A 22,375-nucleotide genomic window follows, 5' to 3' on the forward strand; every position below is an offset into this window, starting at 1 on the left:
GGTTGTCAGATACAAGGTTAATACAAAAAAGTAAATCATTTTCCCATATACCAGAAATGACTAAGTGGCATTTGAAAGTAAAACACAATGCTATTTACATTAGCAACCCCCAAAATGAAATACTTAGGTATAAATATAACAAAATAAGTACAAGATCTACATGAGGAAAACTACATAATTTTGATGAAAAAACCAAAGGAAAACTGAAAAACTGGAAGATATTCCACGTTTACGGGTAGGAAGCACAGTATTTTGAAAAAGTCAGTTCTTCCCAACTTGATCTATAGAATCAATGCAATCCCAACTGTAGGGTAGCAAAATTTGTCACCCAAAATATGTCTCTTCAGCATGAGGATTATTTGGAGCAGATTGTTTTTAAGCAACAGAAGTCTCAGGAAGTTTTCCTTTTTTACCTCCTCCTAACTGCCTAAAAAAATTAGATAGGAGACATATTTTAGAAAGGGAGCTATCACCACAGACTACAGTGTAATATGAACTAGGTGTGGTAGGGAAGAACTTTGCAAAGCCTTTTCCTTAAAATTCCTTTCTGTATCCCTTTTTTTTAAATTGCCCATAAAACATGTTTACCAAACATTGCTCTTTTCATCTTCCTGTGAATCACCTTCCTTCCTTTTGAAGGTTCCTAGACTCCTGCCTTCTTCTCCTTAGTCCTATATATTCCCACTTTGCCTGACTGTCTCTGAAATCTCTCACGTTCAGATTCCTCATATATACATAATTAATTTTGTTTTTCTCCTGTTAATACTTCTTATGTCATTTTATGCCATATAACCAAGCCAAAATAACCAAGATGGGAAGGAGGATTCCCCCTCCTTAATACAATCTAAATCTCAGCAAGTTATTTCATGGCTATCAACAAACTGATTCTAAAGTTTATATCAAGAGACAAAATACCCAGAATAGCCAACACTATATTGAAGAAAAAGAATGAAGTTGAAGGACTGACATTACCTGACTGACATTACTTCAAGGCTTACTGTAAAGCTATGGTAATCAAGAGAGTGTGGTATTGGTGAAAAAATAGACAAATAGATCAATGGAACAGCATAGAGAATGAAAAATAGACCATTGTAAATATAGTCAACTGATCTTTGACAAAGGAGCAAAGGCAATGCAATGGGGCAAATATAGTGTCCTCAACAAACGGTGTTGGAACAACTGAACATCCATCCTCATGCAAAAATATGGACCCAGACAGAGATTCTAAACTCTTCACAAAAATTAATTCAAAATGGATCACAAACCTACATATAAAATGCAAAACTATCAAATTCCTAGAAGATAACATAGGAAAAAATCTAGATGACCTTGGATACTGCAATGACTTTTTAGATACAAAGCCAAAGATATGATCCATGAAAGAAATAATGGATAAACTGAATTTCATCTAAAATTAACAAATTCTGCTTACAGGGGACAAGGCCAAGAGAATGAGAAGTAAGCCACAAATTGGGAGAAAACATTTTCAAAGACATACTTGATAAAAGACAGTTATCCAGAATATAAAAAGAACACTTAAAATTCAACAGTAAGAAAACAAACTGATTGAAAATGAATCAAAACCTTAACAGACACTCCACCAAAATTAACTCAAAATAGATTAATTATAAAATTGAAAATTATAAAGTCTAAAATCATAAAACTGCTGAAAAACCACTTGACTTTGGTCTAGCCAATGATTTTTTTTTTTTTTTTTGGTATGACCTGAGAAGCAGAAAACAACAACATAAAAATCAACAAGTATGACTAACTCAAAACATAAGGTATGTAAAAGAATCAATCAACAAAATAAAAATGCAAGTTAAGGAACCAGAGAAGATATTTACAAGCCATATATCTGATAGCTAATGTAATTTCTTTCTTAAATGTTTGGTAGAATTCACCAGTGAACTCATTTGGGCCTGGTGCTTTCTTTTTTGTAACATTATTAGTTACTGATTCAACATATTTAATATATATAAGCTATTCAGGATTTCTATTTCTCCTTGTGTGAGTTTTAGTAATTTGTGTCTTTCAGGGAATTGGCCCATTTCATCTAAATTATCAAAATATTGCACATAGAGGTATCCATAGTATTTTTTTATCATTCACTGCTGCAGTGTTTCATTTCTGACATTGTTAATTTGTGACTTTTCTTTGTTTTTTCTTATAGTCTGGCTAGAGATTTATCAATTATATTGACTTTTTAAAATGAATTATCTCTTGGTTACATTGATCTGTCTTTCTTGTTTTCCTGTGTCCAAATTTCATCCATTGCTGCTCTAATTTTTATTATCTCTCTTTTGTTTGATTTTTTTTCTCCTAAGAAGAACTTCATTTTAAAGAAAGAGGGCACTGAGATAAACATAGTTTTTTAATACAATAGGTTGCAACAAAGACCATTAAAAAAAAAAAAAAAAAAAGACCACACAGAAACACACAAGAAATATCTTCAGTGAGGTTAGGAGTCAAAAAAATCCTCAAGCTTTTCACCTTTCATCCATTAATGTTAATTATACTATTAAGGTTGCCAATAATAAACTCTCCTTAAATTCCTGTCATAAACTCTACTCACTTGAAATTATTCTTTTAATGAATTTCTTGATTGCATTTGCCAATCAAGGAGTTCATTAAAAGAATGATAGTCTTTGTTAAGTTTTGTTTTCAAAGTTATATCACATTTATGTGGAGAATTAGAAAATATTTGTTCTTTCTCAATGTTCAGGAAAAGTTTATGTATCATTGAAATTATTCATTTCTTGAAAGTAGTAGAAATGTCCAGTGAGTCAATATTTAAGGAGTAGATATTTGAAAATGTTCTCTATCCTAAGATATTGGTCTGTTTATATTTTCAATCCTTTCTCATGTTGGTATTGGTAAATTGTCTTTTGAAATATATGCCTACAAGGTCAGTGAAGTTGACTGGTTATTACTAAGTTTTATGTACTGTATAACCTTTAGAGGGATCATGGGAAAATGAAGCTTAACTAACATTTGAAGGTTGTTTTACCAGAGGAATTGTTTGGTAGCTTACAAAATGATTCCTATCTCCTGCAGCGAGAGAGGGGGCACAATTTAGAAGCAGGCTCAAGGTTTGCCAGTCTGAATTTCAGAGCTCCAGAGGTTTTAATACATGATGACTACTTAGGCAATGATGATGAAAATGACACAAAAACATCTCATACAGTCATTAGATTTTCACATAAAGACAGTCAAGCACATACTCAACAGATAAGTTTATAAAGTATGACATGAGGATTATTTATTATTAAGTGGGAGTGGATCATTATAAAAATCTTCATCCTTGTCATCCTCACATTAAGTAGGATGAGGAGGTGGAGGAAGAGGAAGGGTTGATCTTTTTGTCTTAGGGATGGCAGAGGAGGATGAGGTGGAAGAGGGAACAGGAGAGTCAGGCACATACTCAGTGTAACTTCATGGAAATACATGGTAATTTCTGTTTGACCTTCTTGCTTTTTCATTTCTCTAAAAATGTTTCTATATAGTATCAATTCTTCCACCATTTGCTCTAGTTTCAGGGCCATATCATAGAAGAGTCCCTGTCTTAAAAATAGTCGAAAGCAATCTTGAATAATTGGAAACGTTCTGTCAGGTTGTCTAATGTTAATCTGTTTTCTGGTACTTCTTCTTCTAAGATGTCTTCCTCATAAGTTGGCACTTGTTCAGAAGCACTCATCTCCATCAAGTTGTCTTCTGTTGATATCTCTGGTGTAGTGTCTATTAGCTCTTGAATTTCTCCAAGATCCATATTTTGAAACCCTTCACCCTCTTTTTTTTTTTTTTTTTTTTTTTTTTTTGCCATATCCACAGTCTCTTTCATGATTTTCTTGATTGGCTCTGTGGTAAATTCTATGAAGTCATGAAGTCTGGGCACAGTTTTATCCAGCAGGAACTTATTGTTTTCAGGCTTGATGACTTTCACTGGATTTTCTATAACAATGATGGCATCTTCAATAGTGTAATCCTTCCAGACTTTGATGATGTTGTCTCTCTCAGAGTTCTCTTCCGTAGTGTTGATAATTCATTCCATAGAGTACCACGTGTAATGAGCCTTAAAGATCCTTATGATTCCCTGATCTACAGGCTGACTTAGAGACATTCTGTATGGAGACAAGTAGACTACTTTGACACTTTTGGTGTTGATATGATGGGGTTCTGGTTGGCCAGGGACATTATCTAATATTAGAAGAACTTTAAAAGTCAGCTCCTTACTGTCATGGTACTTGCTGACTTCAAGGACAAAGCACTGATGGGACCAATTGAAAAAAAGGGTTCTCACCGTCCAAGCCTTCTTGTTCAAACAAAAGACTGGCAGCTGGTGTTTATCTTTTTCCTACAAGGCTCAGGGGTTAGCAGCTTTATAGGTAAGGGCAGTCCTGATCATAAACTCGACTGCATTTACACACAACAGTAGAGTTAGCCTATCCCTTTCTGACTTAAATCCCTGTGCTTACTCCTCTTCCCTGCTAATAAATGCCCTTGGTGGATTTTTTTTTCCCCCAAAATAGGGCATTCTGTCTGCATCAAAAACCTGCTCAGGCAGATATCCTTTTTCCTCTGTGATTTTCTTTTTTTTTCTTTCTTTTTTTTTTTTTTAACAGACAATAAACAGCATATATTTAGAGTGTACAATTTGGTATCCCAATCTCCCAATTCATTCCCCCCCAACCCTCCCTGCTTTCCCCACTTGGTGTCCATATGCTTGTTCTCTACATCTGTGTCTCTATTTCTGCCTTGCATTTCCTCTTTCATAGTTGTTAGCATTTGCCTTATGTATTGAGGTGCTCCTATATTAGGTGCATATATATTTATAATTGTTATCTCCTCTTCCTGGATGGATCCCTTGATCTTTATGTAATGCCCTTTCTTGTCTCTTGTAACATTTTTTTTTAAAGTCTATTTTATCTGATATGAATAGTGCTTCTCCAGCTTTCTTTTGATTTCCATTTGCATGGAATATCTTTTTCCATCCCCTCACTTTCCGTCTGTATGTGTGCCTAGGTCTGAAGTGGGTCTCTTGGAGACAGCATTTATATGGGTCTTGGTTTTGTATCCATTCAGTCAGTCTGTGTCTTTTGGTTGGTGCATGTAGTCCATTTACATTCAAGGTAATTATCAATATGTATGTTCCTATTACCATGTTCTTAATTGTTTTGTTTTTGTTTTTGTAGGTCCTTTTCTTCTCTTATGTTTCCCGCATAGAGAAGCTCCTTTAGCATTTGTTATAGGGCTGGTTTGGTGGTGCTGAATTCTCTTAGCTGTTGCTTGTCTGTAAAGATTTTGATTTCTCCATCGAATCTGAATGAGATCCTTGCTGGGTAGAGTATTCTTGGTTGTAGGTTCTTCCCTTTCATCACTTGAAATATATTGTGCTACTCCCTTCTGGCTTGCAGAGTTTCTGCTGAGAAATCAGCTGTTACCCTTATGGGAGTTCCCTTGTATGTTATTTGTTGTTTTTCCCTTGTTGCTTTTAATTACATTTCTCTGTCTTTAATTTTTGTCAGCTTCACTACTATATGTCTTGGTGTGTTTCTCCTTGGGTTTATTCTGCCTGGCACTCTCTGCGCTTCCTGGGCTTGGGTAGCTGTTTCCTTTCCCATGTTAGGGAAGTTTTCAACTAGAATCTCTTCCAATATTTTCTCAGGTCTTTTCTCTCTCTCTTCTCCTTCTGGGATCCCTATAATGCGAACGTTGCTGCGTTTAACACTGTCCCAGAGGTCTCTTAGGCTGTCTTCAGTTCTTTTCATTCTTTTTTCTTTATTCTTTTCCACATCAGTGATTATCATCATTCTGTCTTCCAGGTCATTTATTCGCCCTTCTGCCTCAGTTAATCTGCTGTTGGTTCCTTCTAGTGTATTTTTCATTTCAGTTATTGTGTCGCATATCTCTGTTTGTTTGCTCTTTAATTCTTGTAGGTCTTTGGTAAACTTTTTGATCTTTGCATCCAGTCTTTTTTCAAAGTCCTGGATCATCTTCATCATCATTATTCTGATTTTTTTTTCTGGAAGGGTGCCTATCTCCTCTTCGTTTAGTTGTTTTTCTGGGATTTTATCCTGTTCCTTCATCTGATACAATGTCCTCTGCTTTTTCATTTTCTGTATCTTTCTGTGGCTGTGGTTTTCAGTTCCCCAAGACAAAATACTGCTGATACTGCTTGATACTGCTGTCTTCCCTCTTGTGGAGGAAGCTATCTTGGAGGCTCCTGTGTGCTTCCTGATGGGAGGGACTGATGGTGGGTAGGGCTGGGTGGGCGGAGCTCAGTAAGACTTTAATCTGCTTGTCTGCCAATGGGTGGGGCGGTGTTCCCACCTTGTTGGTTGTTTGGCCAGAGGATATGTAGCACTGGAGCTTACAGGCTGTTTGGTGGGGCTAATGGCGGACTCTGGGAGGGCTCATGCCAACGAGTGAGTGCATGTCCTCCTACTTTGCCATCTTGATCCTATTTCCTCTGTGATTTTCTTAATGGCACCTGGGAACTCATCTGCTGCTTCTTGGTTTACAGAAGCTGCTTCTTCTGTTATCTTGACATTATTTTTTTAGCCAAACCTCTTTCTAAATTTATCAAACAATCCTTTGCTGGCATTAAATTCTGTAGCTTTAGATCTTTCCCCTTAGTTTTCCTTTAAGTTGTCATATGATGACTTTTCTTTTTCTCACATCATATCAGAGCCTATAGGTATGCTTTCCTTATAACAATCCTGCACCCACATAAAAGCTACATTTTTAATATGAGATAAAAATGCATTTCACAAAAAGTGCAAGGTTTTCACCCCTGCTGACACAGCTGCAGCAACAGCTTCACAAATTTCCTTTTCTTTTTTTACAGTGGTCCTTATTCTGGATTCATTTATTTTAGAATGGTGGGCAACAGCAGCTGCAGATCTCAATCTCTGGTACATAACAAGCAATTTAACTTTTTCTTGTAATGTCATAACTCTTCTCTGCTTCTTGGGAGCACTTCCAATATCACTAGTGGCACTTCCTATGGGTCCCACGGTGTTATTCGAGGTTTACAGTATTGCACTAAACATGATGAAAAATACATGAGAAATTTGAGAGATCACTTTTTACTGTGATACACAGTATACCGGGGAAGTAAACTGATCATGAGATGATTAGTGTCATCACAGGCATTTTAAGTAGATACAACACTTGGGCTCACCACAGTAGCAACAGGAGGGCACAACAAAATTATTGCCGTAGTACAGTATGTACTACAGTTAATTTTATGCAGTTGTGATCCAATACTGCATCTTTACATTTGTTTATATTTCTCTTGACTGTGAATGGACCATGTATGGCCTGTAAGTGTTTGCATGCTCAAGTTCTGATAAGTTTTAAATTTTTATAATAGATTTGTGTATATTTTATGGTAGGAAATGATAAAATAGACTACAGCCTGCATGTATTTTATCCATTCATGACATACCTAATTTTTCTTAATTATTTTGATATTTCTAGTCTATGTGGTTCATCTGCAAGTTTTTTCAAATTGTCACAAATGTCCAAAAATTTTTCCAGTATATATATTGAAAAGAATCCACATATAAGTGGACTCACACAGTTCAAACTCATGTTGTTCAAGGGTCAATCATACTTAGAGAACACTTCGACATGAGGTCTGAATTGATATTGATATGTAGTGAGGCAAAGCAGTTTCATGCTCTCCTATCCTTCCACAGATAGAATGGAGGCCTACAGAGGCCAGGTGATGAATGGAACCCTGGATAAAATCTAATTTATAGTGGATCTAGTAGGTCTGCTGACCAATCTGGTGCCTGAGTCTATAATTTGGATCAACAACCTGCCAGCTGGCACAAACCTGGCTTGTGTGGTAAGAGCTATCATAGCAAGGAAGAACTAGTAGAAGCCTCTGCAGTTACACCCCTCACTCCTCAACTCCACTTTGGGAAAGATAATCAAGAACAAAATCATATCTGAGAGAAAATGACAGATATTAGTGCCACATTTAAAAATCTAAAGGATGCACCCACGAGGCCACATCATGTCTCCTTTTAATTTGCCAGTGTGGCCCCTGCAAGAACCAGATGGAAGCTGGAGAATGATTGTAGATGATAGCAAGTTTAACCAAATAGCAGCACTGACTTGAACTGCATTGTCAGATGTTGTTATTTTGCTAGAGCAGTATAATAAGGTTGTGATACATGATATGCTGCCACTGATTTGGTGACTGAGTTCTTTTCTGTTCTGATCAGAAAAGAGGATCAGAAATAGTTTACATTGACATGAAAAAGGCGATATTTATTTACAGCTTTACCCGTGGCTCTGTTAGCTTGTTACTCTTATAATCCAAAGATATCTAGACCATCTGGACATCCCACAAAAACACTGATCCATTACATTGATGACATCATGCTCTTTGGACAGTATGAGCAAAACTTGGCTAGTATATTAGAGGTCTCATTAAGATATATGTGTTCCAGAAGATTGGAGATATTTCCTACAAGGATTCAGGAACTTGACACTGTATTGAACTTAACAGTCCAGGGTTCAGGGGTGTGATGGTATATCTGCAACAAAGTAAAACACAGATGTTGCATTTGGCATTCCTTACCACAAAGAAAGAGGCACAATGCTTGGTAGGCCTGTTATGTGTTCTGGAGACAACACGTTCCACACCTATAAAATAGCTCTCCGCATATATATGTATATATATGTATATATATATATATATATATATATATATATTTTTTTTTTTTCCTTTTGGAGTTTTCAGAACAATGTTTTTATTTAAGAATTAAGGGAAAACAAAAACATTAAAGCATAGGAATACATTGACCGAATACAACTGTCTCATTTGGTGTGAAACCTTGAAAAAGTTACTCTAACTACTTACCTGAGGTAGATTTAGTTTGGCACTGTTTCAAGAGAACCTCCATCCATCCCAGAAGTTACCTTCTAGTTTTGGTTACAGGCTCCCAAGTGGTCCTTTCCAACCTCAGGTTATTCTATATGAGTAATACCAACACCTTTTCCCCCCTGGTTAAAAGCCCTCAGACCTGTTTCATACCCCCAAAGTTCTCTGTTTGAGGGATGGTCCATTCTTAATTTACTGAAAGACAATACCCAGGAAGATTAGTTGAAAGAAGGGGCAAGTCATTTGCCCTGCCAAAGATACAAACTCTGTTCCCTTCTCCAAGTTCTAATGACTAACAAGTAGCCAAAAGGACTAATTTTCATCACCACCAAACCATACACTCAATACTATTTTAAGAGTTACAATTGTCAAACATATACTAGTGATAGGTATGATTTTCACCAGAGAGAAACAAATACATCTTGTGTGTTTTATCACACTGAGCAACTTTTTATGGTATAAGAGCTATTTATGAAAATTACTAAAACACATCAGATCAAATAAACTTCCAGGATCTGTTTTATAAAAGAAGAAAGGAAAAAACACCCTAGAACCAGATTCCCTATTATCACTATGAGCTATATCCTCTGACCCTAAGATTATCAAGGTCATCGACTAGTCATTAGATCAAAGCTTAGAGCCGTACGCAAGGAGGCAGAATAATAGCTGGCCACGGCCCATGAGTCCGAACACCAAAGCTTTCTGGAGTCCAGGATTTGCTAAGATAATCCAGAGGACCCCAAATACTTACTCACCAGTCCACAGTCCCAAATACTGTAGGAATCTTAAGTATTTATATGAAATGTCTTTTAATCTGAGGGAAGAGAAAAACTTCAGAAGTGTCCACTTATAGATCCCTGGATTAGAGTATTTCTGGAGAATGTTAATCATAATTATCCTGTTAAGTTGGAGATAAGTGTTTATCCTTAAACCTCTGATGAATCGGCCAACTACTCTTCCCTTCTAGCATTTAGAATCCTATATTATAAGTGAAATATATACCTTATATTGTTGTGATTGCAGTCTTTTCCCTGGGAATAAAAAGTATTCTTTCCTTGGCAAAACCAAAATAAATAAAAGGCATGGCATTATGGGGCTTGATTTGCCATAAACAGCAGGATAATGGAGTGAAAAAGAACAAAACAAAACAAAACAAAACAAAACAAAACACCAGCTTTTGAGACAGGATTCTCAAAATCAAAGTCTAGCTTCTCCATTAATAATGCATCATTATGTGTTTTACTCTGTGCCTACTCAGGTTTAAAACCTTTCTTTCAGCTTTCCCTTAATTACTTTACAAGGAGTTGATAAGGATATCTCACTATTGAAAGAAACATGATAAATGAAGTCACAAAAGTATGGGTACTAGCAAAAATCATAGCTATTACCCTTTAACTTGCATTTGAGTTAAGAAGAAATGAATCTCTAAAGCTGAAATTGCAAATACCAGTAATAATCTGAAAGATATTTTAGGGAAAGGAAACTTTTGAGGGTATGCTTCAACTCATTAAGTAAAAAGCTAAGTATTCTGCCTCAATTATGAGGTTGACCCTCTAAAGGGGAAATTTTGGGAAGGGTTTTGATCTAGGATACTACTCCCTACCTGCTTGGTTCTTTTCACAACCAGCAAAAGGTTCCCATGTTGCTACCAACACACTAGTCCCCATTCTAGCCAAGAACTACAAAATCGACAGAGGCGAAGTAAATGTACTTCTTTCCCCCAACGGTAACACTTGCCACACATTCTATCTCAAGGTTACAGTCCTTTCCTTTATTGGAGTTCCAAATTTTAAACACTGAAAGTAAAGCAATCATTAAGTGGTTCAGATAAAAGAAAAGCATCTTTACCTGAGTTACCCATCAGGCCTACTCTGATCTGCCCTAGCTCCTCCCAGAACAAGTTTCTGGGTATCTAAAAAAACTGTTTACATATCAACTCCATTAAAAGTCATCTCTACTACATGGGTCAACTAACTATGAGAACAGTTCTTCTCATACCTATTCAGTGTACACAGTGCACAGTTAGATCTCTTACTAGAACAAAATTATCTGCAGAGTAGGTTCTTTGGGGCTCAATAAGGTAGGGATTTCCTGCAAGGCTTTTTTTCAGACTCAAGGTTATTTATGGGGTTTTTCACTTATGTGAGTTCCCTGGTGTACCACAAGAATGATCATTGACAGAAGCTTTTCTCATTTAGAGAATTCGTAAGGTCTTTCCTCAGATTGTTTATTTTGGGGGGAGGTACAAACCCAAGAAGGCTCTCCACCTAATGCTTTCGCCACATTCAAGGCAAATATACAAATTTTCACCTGTATGGCTTCTCTGATAGGTAAGAAAGTTATAGTTCTGTTAGAAGCTTTTTTCACACTTGTTGGGGTTTCTCCCCAGTGGGGCGTCTGATGTCCAATGAGATGTGCATACTGTCTGAAGCACTTTTGACACAGGGCATTAAAAATGTTGTCCTCCAATGTGAACTCTCTTGCAAAGAGGAGAGGTGAGCATTGCTAGAAAGCTTTCTCATTCACCAAATTTGAAAGGTTTCCCACCTGTATGAATCCTCTTGTCGGTGATCAGATATGAGCTTGGACTAACGGTTTTCCAAAACTCAGGGCATTTGTAAGGTTTCTCATTGGAGTGGCTGATAAGGTTCTGTAAGGACAGCTCTCTGGGCAAATGATTTCTCAACTTCCTACAATTGCAGATTCTCTGGTCCCCAGTGAAGTCTAAGCTCTTAGGAAAGTCTGAGATTTGCCTAGAGTTCATCTTAATGAGTTCTCTTACATTGTAAATACATTTTTTATGGTATTATAACTTCTTGTCTGGTCAAGACATTTGTGAGGCTTCTGATGCATGGGGAGGGCTGAGCTTAAGACCCTTTTCACCCACATTACAGATATACGGTTTTTCACTGATGTGGACTGTCTGATGTTGCAGAAGGGCTGAGCTCTGGTGAAAGCTTTTATCACAGACACTCTATTTATAATGCTGCTCCTCTGTCTGAGTTCTCATTTTCTGCTGGGCGACAAAGTCCGTGCCCAGGAGGAAGCCACTCTCACATGCAGACCACTGATGTGGTTTCTCTTCCATGTGAATTCTTTGATGCACAATAAGGTCTGAGCTACAGCTGAAACTTTTCTCATATTCAAGGCATTTAAAAGTGTGAGTGTGAGTTGCCTGGTGCCTGATTAGGTTGGCGCTCTGAGTAAAACTTCTCATACATTCCAAGCATTTATATGGCTTCTCACCCTTGTGGACCCTCTGGTGTACAGTAAGGTCAGATTTCTGGCCAAAGCATTTCTCACAGGCCCCACACCTATAGGGCTTCTCCCCAGTGTGAACTCTTTTATAAACCACGAAGGCTGAACAGTGTCACTAACTTTTCTCACACTTATTACATTTGTAGGGCCTTTCACCAGTATGCGTTCTCTGGTGGCTGATAAGATCTGATTTCCCACTAAAAGCTTTTTCACACTCCAGACACTGAAATGGTTTCTCATCTGTGTGAGTTCTTCGGTGCCTTATGAGGTTTGTACTTCGGCTGAAGCATTTGTCACACTCACTACATAGATATGGTTTCTCGCCTGTATGGCTTCGCTGGTGGACAAGTAGATCAGAGTTCTGACCAAAATTCTTGCCACAAATATCACATGTATAGAATTTTTTACCTGTGTGTGTTCTCTGGTGTCCTGAAAGGGCTAAGTGGTGCCAAAAGCTCTTCTCACATTTGCTACATTTATGAGGTTTCTCGTAATTGTGGATCCTCTGGTGTGAAATAAGATCTGAGCTTTGGATGAAGGTTTTCTCACACCTATCACATCTATAAGGTTTCTCCCCAGTATGGGTTCTCTCACATATAACAAGAGCTAAGTTCTCACAGAAGTTTCGCTCACGTTCAAGGCACTGGTATATGTGATCATCTATTTGAGTAATCTCATGAACATGAATAAAAATATTTTTACCCTTCTGAGGGCACACATGATATATTTTCCTTTTTTGAGTTCTCTGATTATCTCTTTCTTCTGAAGTGTACACTTTCTATGGCTCTCTCCTATGGAGTTTTCCGCTGGTCTTCTTGACCCATCGTTTTCTTCATAGTCATTTTCTAGATAAGAACTTGAAAGATACATCTATTTTAGGCCTTTCAGTCATGAGCAGTTTCTCTCTACAAGTTGCCAGCATCGTACACTAATTCTTTACTTGGTGTGTCCAACCCATAACAAAGACTCAAGACTGTCTTCCTTTTGGCTCCAAAAAGTCTCTAGTCCATAACTATTCATAACACTCAATTCTTCCCTCTTCTCTTCCCACCTTTCCTTACACTCCGTTTTCTCCTGCAAGAAGTACCTGCCACTGGTAGCCATCAGTTCCTTCCCAAACAGCTCTGAGAGGCAGATGAGAGCCAGAAGCAGCCCTCTTTGTGTGGCTCAGTGAGGGCAGCTGGGGCCAGGCCATCCAGTGGGTGCTTTAAGGACCGACAAGGCCAGCTACCTGAGCCCTTCCAGCCTGGCTGGGAAGCAGCCGACATATCCCTGCCTCTCCGCATGTGTTAAGTGATATGTAAGACTTCCAGCGTCATGCCCACCAGAAAGTATCCCCTGTGCAATGGGCACTAACTGGTGTTATCACTGAACATTCATCTTGCCAGCAACAGAAACCAGTACCAAGGCCATAAAATGGTAATAATCTTGGAGGAGACAAAAACCAGACAATGAGGTGCAAATCAAATACTTTGGACCCCATTCTGATCTATAAGGGCAATCATTTGGTCCCATTCTCCAGGGCCTTACAGAATTTACTGGTTTATAAGCATGGAATCCCACAAAATACAGCATCTAAGAAGGGGACTCCCTTTATACTGAGGAGTTATGGGAATGAGCCCATGACCATGAAGCCAACTGGTCATATCAAGTGTTACACTTTCCAGAAACTGCCAGCTTCCTAGAGCACCATAACAACCTACTGATAGCTCAGCGGAAGTTCTCCTCGAGGCCAGTCACTGCAAGGATCGGGAGCCATACTTCAGGATGCGGTATGTGTATTAAATCAGAAAATTCTATGTTCCCAATAAGAAAACATGGTACTGGGGAAAAGGTGGAAGTAGGATGACTCAATTCACCATTTTCCCAATAATCATTGAGGAAATTGGTATTTTCCATCCTTGCAAATCTGGCCTCTGCAGATTTGGAGGACTTAGTCCCCAAGGAAAGCATGCTTTTATCAGGACACAGCAAGGGTGTCACTGAACTACAAGAGAAATGAGGGTTTATGATCTTGACAGTGTTAATAATCTTGGTCAGCAGGAGGAGTTGAAGAAGCTTTTACACGATCATAATTACATAATAGATAAATCTGAAACTCAAGTGATCTGCTTGAGTGACTCTTGGTATTTCCTTGACCGATGGTAAGCTTGAATGGACATGTGCAGAGACTTGGCCTGAAAAGTTATAATTACCATGTATTCAAATTCCTGAGGAATGAAGATTTGGGTTACATCACCAGGTAAGCTTCCATTACCTACCAAAGTGATAGCGCAGGTTAAGAAGAATGTAGAGTCGATGGAAGAGCTGCACTGTTCGTCCAAGACTTTTCATACCTAATTCTTGCTGTTTTTCATTTCTTTCACAAGTTCCATACCTACATCATGTTATAAAGACAATCCCTCGCTCCTCTTGTTCCTTCCCCCTTTATCTTCCACAGGCGTTCCCCCCAATCTATCTCTTATCTCTTGTGTACCTAATGTTGTTTTGGTGTCTGCTTCATGCAGGGCCTGAATTGGTAGAACTACAAAATATTCTTATGCACAAAATACATAAAAGCACACAAAGTGAAAGAAAAACTGGTGTTTTTAAGAGCTCCAGTACAGAGCAAAATAAAATAAAATAAAATAAAATAAAATAAAATAAAATAAAACAAAACTACCTTGTAGATAGAATACTGCATGCTATTCTTTTCCCAGAAAAGTGACTGGTCATTCTTAGAGAATATAAGGATGAGTGTGAGATCAGGCAGAACATTATTTATAAGTATTATTGTACAATACAGCTATTATTTAACCCCAATAAACTCTTCAAATTAAATATAAATGGGTACATGCTAAATATATGCAAGTTAAATACAAATATTAAGGGAATGAAATTGAAAAATATAACATTGATCACAAATTTAAAAAATGGTGACATCCTAACATGACAGGTAAATATTAAAGAAATTTAAAATTTACATTGTCTCTATAAAGAAAAAAATGACAATTTCTACACTGATGTATGGTGTTAAATAGCGTTCCCCCAAAATACATGTCTACCTTAAACCACAGAATATGACCTTATTTTGGGAATAGGGACTTTGCAGTTGTAGTTAGTTAAGGTGAGGTCATAGTGAATTAAGATGGGCCCTAAATTCAATGACTGGTGTCATAAGAAGGCCACATGAGAACACACAGAGGAGAAAAAGGCCCTATAATGGCAGAGGTAGAGACTGGAATAACATGGCTACAAGACAAGGAATGCCGAGGTCAACCTGGAACCAAAAGAATTTGAAAGCAGCAAGGAAGGATTCTTCTCTAGAGCCTTTAGAGGGAACATAACCCTACTGACACATTAATTTTGGACTTCAAGGACCCAGATGTGTGAAATAATAAATTCCCATTGCTTTAAGGCCCCCAGTTTGTAACTATCTGTTCTGGCAGCCCTTGGAAACTAATACAATTGAACATATAGAAAATATTTTACAATATCCAACAGTTCATCTTTCTTGAAATAGATATGGATATGTCAGTGTTACATGAATAAAGAGATTTCTTAGGTCGCATGAATCTTGATTATGAAATGTTTGGGAAAAGGGCATCCAAGTCTAGACTTTTAAACAATTAATATCAATGTATTGTTTTCATACCATGTCATTAATACTTGGCTTTGAATATACTTCATTAGTCATGGTCATAGAACAAGTGCTCGCTGATTGACAGATGGTGGTTCTGTGTCTCCCCCTATACTATAGCCTCTAAATCTGATCACAAAATGTTTTGACTGATAGGATTACTTTAACTCTGAATGCTTTAGAAAAAAAAAAAAGGGAATAATAATTGCTCCTAGGGGAGCAATCATTATTTAAAGACTTTCTTAAGTATTTTTTTATTAACTCAATCATTGTAATGTCAAACCACTACCAAAATCTGGAACTTGAATCCTATTCATGGACTGTCATAGCCAAAAATGAAGCTCACTGAGGTGAAAGGGGAGTCCATGATATGTTCTTAATCACGCTTATATTCGCAACCTCAAGGTATAAGCATTGTGTCCCTTCTGTAGAATTCTAGCTTTTTAGCTGTTTTCAATAAAAGTCCTATGCGTGATATTGATTAAATACAAACCAGTGAAAAAAATGCTTATTTAAATACATTCCAAATGTAGCAGACTTTCAACTTGAGAATTTGTCTGTACATATAACTCCTTCCTCAGCTCTGAGCATATACAGATGGCCAGAAATACTATGACTGAGCTTTGCTCTTGACTCATATTATTGCTAAAATGGGTTAAAGTAAGGAAACACATATTTGTATGGTAACTTGTCCTAAATAATTTGATCCTTTCTTAAAGGTTTGTTCTTAATTCTGTTCTCATTCCTCTTGTCATCATTGTTGCCATCATCACCCTCATCATCACCCTCATTCAGCATCTCTTACTTGATCTAATTGAGCTAGGCAATAAGGATATAATAGTGAGCTCAGATCTTACATTTGCTAGGGCAAAGCAAAATGGACAGTTGCAATATAATATGATATGTAATAGATATTACATTACATTACAGTGTGCTAAAAGATAGAACAATAGCACTTAACCTGTATTTGGAGGTTCATCGTTCATCAAGCTAATTCCTACTCATTCTCCTTATCTCAGTTTAGTTACTCTTCTGCTAAGAAGTCATACTAGAACTAAGGTAAGGGAGAGCATGGTGCTTTGATGAACTAAACAAAGTTGAATATAAATGCATGAAAGAAAAGAATAAAATCTGGTGTAGCTCAAGTATAGAGTTCAAGCCTGGAAGTTGTGATAAATGGGGCAGGAGATGCATTATGATGCTACATCATGCATGGTTTTATAAACTTTATTATGATATGCATATTTCTTTCCCAAAGCTAAGCTGAGCTTCTCCAGGTTTCTTAGATTCCTTATGGTCTTTCCGACCTTCAGGCTGTAAACATGCTTGTCCCTCAGGCTGCAATAAATCTACTTCCATTCTTTGCCTGCATAACTCTAACCCCTCTTAGGTCTCAGGTTTCATATCACTTCCCCAGAGAAACACTGAAGAATCCAAAGATGATCAATAATGACCCACCCTCTAAATACCATTCCTTGAGTGTGGGGAAGAACTATAAATATGATGAAATATAATTAATACAAAGGGATATTATCCTGGGTGGGCTTGACTTAGCCAAATAAGCCCTTAAAAGAAGGTGAAGTATCAGAGAAGTCCCTCCACTTAGCCTGGAAAGAAGTCATTGTGAACTGCCTTTGCAAGGAGCCACAGGAGACCTCAGTCCTACAACCACAAGGAACCGAATTCTGTCAGCAATTTGATTGAGCTTGGAAAAGGATTCTGAATTTTAAATGAGACTGCAGAGACAGCCAACATCTTGATTTCAGTCTTATAAGATCCTGAGCAGAGAATCCAATTAAACTGTGTCTGAACTTCTAATCAATGGAAACTGAGATAATAAATTTATGTTGCTTTCACCTGTTAAATTTGTGGTAATTCTTATGAAGCAATAGGAAAGTAATAGACTTTTCAAATTCTTACACTAGGAATTTTCCCTGATATACTACCACAGAACTCAGTTCTTTCTGTTTTGTTCACCTTTGCACCACATACTATACCTGACATATAGTGTGCACTCAAAAAAATATTTATTAATCCAATGAGGGAATGATTGAAAGGTTTCAAGCATAATAATATAATGGTATAATATAATATAATGGTAAATACCCTGAATATTAACTATAATTACAAACAATTTTGTACATGACCTGCTCCCAACTAATTTGTTAACTACACTTTTCCACCATTGGCAGACCCCCTAACCAGCACCACATCATCTAGACATCTGCCTGACACTTGTGTTTCTCTCTACATGCTATTTCTCTGATGATACATTGTTTCTCTCTGTTGTAGTCTCACTTGCTTTTCCCATTTTCTTGTGTTAACCTGAAAAGCACTCATTCCTGAATCCTGACCACCCTTCACTGCCTCAACATGCCATATGATCAGTGAAGCCTTCCTCATTAACTGTGCTTCCCATGAAAGTCACCTTTGGTATTCAGACGACAAACATGTGAGATATGTGCATAGTGTTTAAGAAGTTAGGAATGATTCACATCAACACCTAGCTCTGCATTTTGGCAGAATGAACTATCACTGGCTTGTGGTGGCTTTCAGGTTTAGAACTGTCTACTCAATAACTACAGGCATCAATCTTGGAAGCCATTTGACAACTAATAACTAAAGAAAAAAAGTAAATATTTGCAATTCGTCCACCAGATTAGATTCAGAGACACTGATACTTTCTTACGTGATTTTCATAGACTAAACACATATTTCTGTTGTTTTCATATGAATGTATTTCTTGTTTTTTTAAATTTTTTTAACATAGCCAGTGTACATTTAAACTTTGAATACCTGTATATTAGCATGAATAAATTCCAAGAATTGGTTCCCCCTTCAAACTGTCTTTTTAAACTGTCATTTCTTTCATTTCTTACCCTCTCAATGTTTGATGTACAGTGGAAAATATAATTTACTCCATTTTGTTGTACCTCATTCCATTTTACTCTCTTTTTCACTGGTCATTTCCAATTTTCCTCCTTTTGTGATGTCCCAGATATGGCTGCAACAATTATTATATTGCAAGTAACCCCTTGGATGAGGGCTATTACTGGTCTACAATTTCCTAAGAAGTGGTGGGTCATGAGGCCTTTTAAGCACACTGCTTGAACATACACACAAATGAGCACGTTATTAGTCAGTGGATCTCTCAGAAAGCCACTGAGGTAGCTAAACTTATATTTATTTCTCTGTGATTCCAGAGCACTTACTGGATTTGGGAATCTTCAAATGAAAAATCTTTCTTCTTTCAAATCTGTCTGTTTCATTCTGTCTCTCTCTGTCTCACTCATCAATAAAGATGTAAACATAGAAGCTGCAAGGTATTAAGAACAAATATGGAGCTGCTTATGAACCTATGGCCACTGAAATTTCTGTTGCTTGTCCTTTCTAAGAAGGAAGAAAGTGTGGGACAGAAGAAATTGAGACAATATGCTGACTCTGGGGGTCCACTGTAGGGGTCACACTTGACAAGGCTCAGGTTAAGTATGCAAATGGTCAGAGTTTAGAATTGTACACAGGGTAATTGTTACATTAAAAAAACACAATTAAACAAGAAGTATAATAAAACATACTCTTCTATGTCCTATAATAAATTCCTCAAGGATCTTTGTTCCTGATAAAACAATCTTTGTCATAGAAAATAATTTACTTAGCAAAAATTTGCAGTAATCTTAACACACATACTTGTAGAACACTCACATGCATAAATAAAAAAATACAGAAGATAAGTACTATATCACAACAATCAGTAAGTATATGAAGTATCACACTTTACTCAATTTTTTTCTATTTAAAGTATTGGATAGCTAAAATTGAATATGGTTGCAGAAATAAATAAGGTGTGCAAATATAAATGAGATTAATTAAAGGAATGATTTCTGACTTTCAGAAAGAAAGAGTTAATCTCTCCAGGATTGAAAACATTTTCTAGTTCACAGCAATTACAGTCAAAGCTAATAAAAACAATTTCGATTTAGACTAAAGATCAGCTACCTAATTTATAAACACAGCGGAGTTCTACATCTGCGCTTTGCATCAGCCACAAGAAGCCAGGATCAAAATGTGCTGAGTAAATGCCACAAAGGTCTTCTGTGCTACGTGACCAAGGGGGATCTAGTGAACAAGATGGGTGTTATGTTTTTGTGTAACTTTAACACGTTGCTAATTGCTGTGCAGTTAAAACTTTGTAATGTTTTCCTTTGAAAATAAATTTGCATCCATTAGTTTCTAATAAGGAATAGGCAAACTAGCTAGAATTCCTAAATTCCATTTTGTCCAGAGAATGCTGGCTCAAGTCTGGTGACTACATTTTTATTTTCTTTCATAGCTTTACTAGTTGATGCAAAGCTGAAGTAACTTTGAAGTTAATGGGTTTAGATAGGCTCAATAGGTGGTTCCAAGCAAACAAAGTAAAAAAATTCCTGGTATTCAACAACACAGTCTAAAGAAAAAAAAATTTTTTAAACCCTAACTTTCCAGAAACTTTACTTCTCTCTAAATCAATTTCAAGAAAGATGTTAATGTGGAGGAAAAATATATTGTTGTTGACTTTTTCAGAATATTTTGAGACTCAGAGAATATGATTTTCTCCATCCTAATCTATAGCTGGGATATTTCAAAAGAAACTGTATGTAAAAAATTGGAAGAAAATCGTGAGTATGTATTGAACTTAGGACATGCAACAAGAACTTACTAAAAGCCTACTCATGATGGGCTAAGAATATCTGTGCTTTGAAAAGACAAGGTAAATAGGACAAAGTGCAGCCCTCAAAAATGCTTCAGTGTGGTGTGACAAATAACACATATACAGATTTAAAAAATATTATGTGGTGGCCTAAAAAGACTATGCATGAAGTGCTGAGAAGTGTAAGGTAGTATTTGTTTTAAAGGATGTGCACAAATAAATGAAGAGTAGATATTCCATGCAAAGCAAGAATAATGCTATAGAAGTGAGAAACGTAATGCTATGTACAAAAGAATATGACATCTAGTTTGTCCAGAATACAGAATACATTTGTGCATATAAATTGGAAATTTCGGCCAGATAAGTATTCAAGAGATAGATCATGAAAGTCTTTATAAGCTGCGCTAATGAGTTGCTTATTTCCTGAGTTCATTAGTGATGTTTTCACATTTTGCTCTATATCTAGGATCACATTAATGACAGTTGTGAGGTAATCAAGATTCATAGCTGTTAAAAGGCTACTGTCATAGTCAATGCAAAATATTGTAAATATTTAAATCAAATGATAGTGGGCACAGAGAGGGGCAATATCTATTTAGGAAATAAAATAAATCACCAATCAAAATCTTAATAATGAATTGCACCCATGGTAATCAGCAAGAGACTACCAAAATGTAATGAATATGTAACTAGTCACATAGAAGAGATTTAACAATAAAACTAGACAATTAAGAAACAATGGTTTAAGGGAATATTATAAACAAATCTATCAAATATACACACCAAGAGTCCTCACCTATGATAAAAGAATTAGAAGTGTGCACTTAAGTGAAAGAACAATATTTTAAAACTGAAATTTAGACATGGGGTAAAGAAAACCTATGCATATCAGACTATGAAATACATAATAAATGTAAGCTTAGAAGAAATATCTCTCAGATTATCCATTAATACAGCATATTCTCCAATTAAGATGTTACCATGATGAAAGCATAGGAAAAAAATATTCATTTCCATTCACTAATATTGATGAGCTATTAGTTTGGCTGTATTCATTACCATAAATGTTAAAAGTGGCTAAAATGAACAGATAGGGCAAGCAGAATGCAACACAGTCAAACATAGTCAAGTCTGAAAAAATGTAATAGGATATATCCCAAGTTGTATTCCTAGAAAAAAATTTATAATCCATTTATTCCTCAATGTGATAAAGTCTGTCTATGAAGTTCCACAACTAACATCACACTTAATGGTGAAAAGTTGAAGGCTTTCTTCTATTTTAGGAACAAGGCAAGGAAGTCCAGTCTCACCATTTCTATTTAGCATCATTCTGGAGGCCCTAGCCAGTGCAACAAGGCAAGAAAAAGAAATAAAAGGCATACAGAATGGAGAAAAAAATAAAACTACAGACAACATGATTCTTTGCATAGAAAATCTCAAATAATGTACAAAAAAGATTTTAAAATTGATAAAGGAGCTTAAAAAGTTTTCAGGATATAATGTCTATGTATATAAGGTAAACATATGTTTCAATAGTAAAAACAAAATTTGGTACTTTAAGTAAAAAATGACTTTATATAGCAATAAAATCATTAAATATATTTTTTACAAAATGTGTACTGTTTAGATGCTGACACTACAAAACATTGATGATAGTAAAACAAACCTTAATAAACAGACCCATAAATATACACTGTCCCTTGATTGGAAAATTCAACATTGTTAAAATACTATTCTCCCCTAAACTGATTTAACATAATATCTACCAAAATATCAGCAGGATTTTTTATAAAAATCTATAGACTTGGGACTTCATAGGTGGCCAGTGGTTAAGAATCTGCCTGCCAATGCAGGGGACATGGGTTCAATCCCTGTTCTAGGAAGACCCCACATGCCGCGGAGCAAATAAGCC

The 22,375-nt window shown here is 36.5% G+C and overlaps 1 pseudogene; it reads right to left on the bottom strand.

Moving 5' to 3' along the window:
* Positions 1–11,723: 11,723 nt before the first annotated feature.
* On the bottom strand, positions 11,724–14,491 carry LOC130851881 (zinc finger protein 322-like; annotated as a pseudogene).
* Positions 14,492–22,375: the final 7,884 nt, after the last annotated feature.

Source organism: Hippopotamus amphibius, chromosome 4 (genome assembly GCF_030028045.1).
Source record: "Hippopotamus amphibius kiboko isolate mHipAmp2 chromosome 4, mHipAmp2.hap2, whole genome shotgun sequence".
In the NCBI taxonomy this organism is placed as follows: Eukaryota; Metazoa; Chordata; class Mammalia; order Artiodactyla; family Hippopotamidae; genus Hippopotamus; species Hippopotamus amphibius.